Source organism: Tupaia chinensis, unplaced genomic scaffold (genome assembly GCF_000334495.1).
Source record: "Tupaia chinensis unplaced genomic scaffold, TupChi_1.0 Scaffold000600_1, whole genome shotgun sequence".
NCBI classification, from domain to species: Eukaryota; Metazoa; Chordata; class Mammalia; order Scandentia; family Tupaiidae; genus Tupaia; species Tupaia belangeri.
This window is the reverse complement of record NW_006160117.1, coordinates 3,557,360-3,563,063: the sequence shown is the minus strand read 5'-3', so window position 1 is coordinate 3,563,063 and position 5,704 is coordinate 3,557,360. Positions and strand designations below refer to the sequence as shown.

The 5,704-nt window shown below is 39.4% G+C and overlaps 1 pseudogene; it reads left to right on the top strand.

Moving 5' to 3' along the window:
* The window catches only part of LOC106735983 (high mobility group protein B1 pseudogene), a 36,426-nt pseudogene extending 31,500 nt beyond the window's left edge, over positions 1-4,926 (top strand).
* The last annotated feature ends 778 nt before the right edge of the window (positions 4,927-5,704 follow it).

Here is a 5,704-nt window from a genome sequence, read left to right as displayed (position 1 = left end):
GGCGTGAGTTTTAAGCCACCGGGTCCGGGACGTGAACCGCGGTCGACTACGTGGGAGTCCAGCGACATAGCCATTACGCTAACTGCTGGTTTCCCCCCTTCTTGGGCTTTTTAGCCTTGGGGTTATCCTTTATAACCTTGCCACTGGCATCAGCCTTCTTGGCTTCAGGTTTCTTCTCCTTAGTATCCTGCTTTGCAGCTTTATCGCCTGCCTTCGTGCATAGTGGGAAAGAGAACTTGATTTATTTAAAATTTTTAAAGTTTTGTCAGAGAGCACGTGAGCTCGCGAAAGAGAGAAGAAGAGACAGAGAGGTATGGATAGAGAGAGAAGGAGAAAGCATTCCCAATGGGGTGTGGTCATGCTGTAATCCCTTCTTCCTCATTTCTCCATCCTGTTGGAATTTGGGGCACATGTGTATATGTGCCTGGAGCGTTTTTCAGCCACCAGGGCTGGGATTTGAACTGCATGACGGCCATATGAAATGTATCTGCTTTTACCACTAGGCCACAGGACCAGCCAAACACTAATATTTTTAATATAAAGCTGAAAGGACAGCTGAAAAAAAGATGTAATTAGGTAAGATCAAATGATAACAAGTGAGAAATCATTCCCAAGAAAGAGCTATTAAAAAAAATTCTATTGTTTAATCACAAGGAAGTAGACTCAGAAATACATGGTCTTGACATACTCTTTGGTTATATATACAAATAAGTGTAAAGGAAAAGAGAGGACTATTAGTATATTTTGCTTTAACAGGTATAAGAAGGCTTGCGATATCTTACTCTCAGCTTCTTAGCTTTCTTTTTTCTTCTTCTTATTTTTTATTTTTTTTATTTGTTTCCTATAGGATGTTTGCATTCACCAGAGAAAGACTGAGACAGAGAAAGAGAAAAAGTGAGAAATCACCGTCCAGTCTCCTCTCAAGATTTTGGACATGCATACATGTATCGGCCATGATTTTCAAGCCTCTGAGGTAGAGACTCCTACTGGGCAGTTGGGCATGTGGGATCCAGCGCCTTAACCACCATGCCAGCTGTTGGTCCATCAGCTTTCTAAGCTTTAAAATGCAATGAAATACATTAAGATAAAAAATAACCCAAGAAATATCTCAGAAGACCTCAAGTGTAGTAAATCAATGAGTGGTGCTTTTGTTTCTCAAATTAAGATTAATAATGATTATTTTGGAAAAGGCAAATTGGTGACTTGTCAAATTAAAGGATGAACTTTTTTTTAAATTAAAAAAAAATTTTTTTTGAGAGATCTTCGCTATAGGACGCATGCGCTCACCAGACAGACAGAGAGAGACATAGAGACAGAAAGCGAGAAATCACCCCCCGGGGAGATGGTCACGCTGCAATCCCTTCTCCTCCATTCTCCTCTCAGGATCTTGGGCACGCATGCACACGCGCCCAGCGTGAGTTCTAAGCCACCGGGTCCGGGACCTGAACCGCAGTCGACTACGTGGGAGTCCAGCGACACAGCCATTACGCTAACTGCTGGTTCCCATTAAAGGACGAACTTTTAAAAATGTATTATTTACTCATTAAGATGAATGAAGACATTATATGTTAAGCTGAAAACTTTTTAAAATTTAATTTAGCAGTTTCTTTAAGACAAAAACAATTAATGAGATGAGTGGCCTTTTAGATTTTTGTGGATCTCCATAATGCCTACTTTCATACAAGACAGCTGGATCGTCTTAGCTGTGTCTGCATTAAACACTGTGATGTGTTGTTTCAGAGGAAATATATAATGAAATTTACTTTAAAAAATAGAGGAATTTATTATTTATTTTTAGTTTGCTATAGGACCTGTTGGAGAGATGTGTGCTCACTGGAGAGATGCAGAGAGAGAGAGAGAGAGAGAGATGCCACCTCCTCAGGGGGATGACCATTCTTCAATCCCTTCTCCACTCTCTTTTCAGATTTTTAGGCATGCTGGCACACATACTTGGTGTGTTTTGCAAGTTGCTGGGTCCTGGACTGAAACCATGCAGTTGGCCATGTGAGATCTAGTTACCTTAACCTCCATGCCACCTGATGGCAAAAGAAAAAAAAAAAAAAAAGGCAGGAACATTTTAATAATTTTTCAAATATTCTTCAATACCAACTAAAACTTTATAAGCACTAACTTCACAAAAATAGTTACAAAGCACAATCTGAAGTTATGTCAACAAACTTTTCATGCTCTATTACATATAAATCATTTTATCTTTCACTTTGAATGGATCCTTTTACCCATTCATGATTGTGTGAAATCATGTATTAATCATTTACAAAATAATAAATCATGGATTTAAGCAGATCTTCCAAAAACTAACACGTTTGATTACACAATATATGTTTTTAAAATCACATTTGTTAGTATCATGGAAAGACTTTAGTTAATGTGAAGCTGTCGATGATGGCAGATTCGAATTTTCCAAAAGTCTAAATTTTACTTCAAAACTTTTTTTCTTCACATATAATAATTGTACATAATTGTGGGGGTACAATACAGTTCAAGAATACAATGTGTAATGATTCATTCAGGATCATTAACATATCCATTGTCTCAAACATTTGTTATTACATGTGTTAGGAAATGAACTTCCTAAAGAACCAGACATGACAGCGTGGTATACCTGAATGGGAGAACAAAAACCACAGCTGGAGAGTTCATTCTTTCATTGTCTAGTTAGAATATTGAATATTATTAGGGAACAGCAGATGATGTAAAGGTTATCACTGGACTCCCATGTAGTCAACTGCAGTTCAAGTCCCAGACCTAGTGGCTTAAATTCATCCCAGGCACGTGTGCACATGTGCCCCAATTCCCAAGAGGATACTGGAGGAGAAGGGATTGCAGCTTGGCCATCCCTCCTGGGGGGAGGGGAAGATTTCTCGCTTTCTGTCTTTCTTTGTATCTCTGTTGAGTGCTCATGCCCTAAAGCAAAAATCTCTCAAAAAAATTTTTAAAAGAATATTGAATATTATTTATTTTTCCTTAATTCATAATAGAGTCTATGCACACACACATATGAGAGAGTGAGTGACAGAGACTCTGAGAAGGGTACCCTCCACAGGGCCTGGTCATGCCACAATCCCCTTTCTCCAACCTCCAAATTGTTGGCTTTTGGGCACTCATGTGTGTGCCTAGCATGTTTCAGGTTGACTGGGTTGGGGGTTCAAACCATGGTCACCATGTGAGATCTAGCATCTTTTGGGCAGACATTATCACCGTGCCAAGGAGCCCTCCCATTATTAAATATGAACATCCACTAACATGTCACTATTTCATGATTTAAAAACACAATATATTGATTATTGTCTTTTTGTTGGGTATTTAGATTTTACCATTTTAGATTTTTTTCTATTTCCTTCTCATGATATAAAGTATGAGTGCATGTGATACACACACACACACACACACACACACACGCACGCACGCACACAGTGTGAGAGAAGAAAGGAAGAAAGAAAACATCCTTGATAGGATCTCATCACACTGTAATTCCTCTTTCTCTGCCTTCCATTTCCTCAGAATCCTGGGTACCTGCGTGTGAGCTCAGCATGTCTTCTCAGGTCAACCTGAGTTTCACCTGGTGTCTAGCACTACAGGGTCCTAGCATTACTGCTATACCATGACAGCTTGGCCCATTGTTTTGTCTTTTATTGAGCTAGGGTAAGCAACTTTAAACCTCCCATATCTCTGATTGTTTCTTTAGTGCAAGAGATTTACTGGGATATTTCTTATAAGTAGAAGTAATTTCCATTGTCCAGTTAGAAAAATAAATTGTGACATAATTATCATTTTTAACACAACTTAATCATACAAAAAAATGTTAACCAGGGCTGGCAGCAGTGGTTCAGTAGTAACACAATGCTCTGTGATGCTGCACCCATATTGGAAGGTCCCAGGTTCATGCCCGGTGGTCTCCCTGCACACGCTAGGTGTGTGTGCATGCCTATCATTTGGACTGGCTGAGGCTGAGAGTGGATTGTAACATGAAGACCTTGCTGGGAGTTCCTGTCTCTCTTGCTCGCCCTTCCCCTCTCTCTTTCCCCCTCTCTCATGGAAGAAATTTTAAAACGAATTATCTGGTATTCTGATTGTCACTGTAGTTGTGTCATTTAATGTGGAAATCCGTACACGGCTGAATTTGCAATTTCCACTTGAAAGATCTTCACAAACATTTTTGTATGACACCAACACTGACTCAAAAAGTTATTTTGTAAATATGATTTTTTATACAGAGTTTTTTTTTATTAAATTTCTTACAGAACATGTCTTACTTGTCAGGCAATATGATGAAAGGCAGGAGAAATTGCCTATTTGTGTGCTACAGAGCGCAGGATATGCTAAGCTAAAAACAGGTTTGTGACCAACTTCATGTGCTATCAACCACTAATCCTAAATACAAAATTATATATTTTATTTATATTTCATCCTATTTTCTTAAATTTAGAATGCAAATTTAAACTGGCTATACTTAAGCGTACATGCCTTGAAATCAAGCTGTCAGAAGCAGTTACACTGTGTACTGTTTATGAAAAACATGACACTCTGATGAAAAGAAACAAAACTAGGCAATAGAAACAGAGGAAATTCTCAAAGGCCCGTCACACTTAACTGAGAATACAATCCAAAGTTCTGATCTGAGCCTACTACGCTTTACATGGCCACATGATCGCTCCAAGCCCGTCTCCTGTCAATCTCGCCTGCGCTCCCTCTTCCCAGTATAGCTGCCTTTCTCACAATCCATCACTTGTTTCCCTTATTAGGAAACTTCCTGTCGGTATGCATAAGGCTCACTCTTAATTTTTTTCTGATCTCCAGATGAAAGCCTTCCCTGACTACTCCTATCAATCTGTAAGCCTTCACCGGCCTTGTTTCCATAGCATTTACCTGTACCTGACATTATATTATGCGTATGATTCTTCATAATCTTCCTCCCTAATGAAATCTAAACTTTATTAGACAGAGACTTTGTTTTCTTTTTCTTTTTTTAAAGAATTATTTTTATTATCATGATTATTATTATCATTTTAAAATTTGACCAGAGAGAGAGAAAGGGAAAAGTGAGAAAGCAAGCCTCCAGGTCTGGGACTCAAACAGCAGTCACTCATGTGGGGAGTCCAGTGCTTTAACCACTATGCAACCTACCTGTCCTGGGACTTTGTTTTCTTAGTCAGAACACTCCCATCATCTAGAAGACTGTCACACAGTAGGTTCTCAATATGTCTCAAAGGAGTAATACAATGTAAGAACTGCTGGGGACCAAAAGTGATTCAGGATCTTTGTGTTCTCTGTGTAAAGTCAGCTAATTCTACAGTTTGATTGTGATATAGAAAAAGGAGTTAGTGGGACCAGTGTATGGAATAATGGTTACATTGCTGGACTCTTGAGTAGTGGACTATGGTTTGTGTCCCAGACCTAGCAGTTTAAAATTCACTCTGGGAGCTTGTGCATGCATGCCCCAAATTCTGAGAGGAGAATGGAGAAGGGAATGTGGAGTGACCATTCCCCCTGGGGGATGATTTCTCACTTTTTGTCTCTCTGTCCCTCTCTGTCTCTCCGGCAAGTGCACATGCTCTATAGTAGCAAAAAAATCTCTCTTAAAAAAAAAAAAAAAGGATGGGACCAGCAGTTAGCATAATGGCTATGTCACTGGACTCCCATGTAGTCGACCGCGGTTCGCATCCCGGACCCAGTGGCTTAAAAC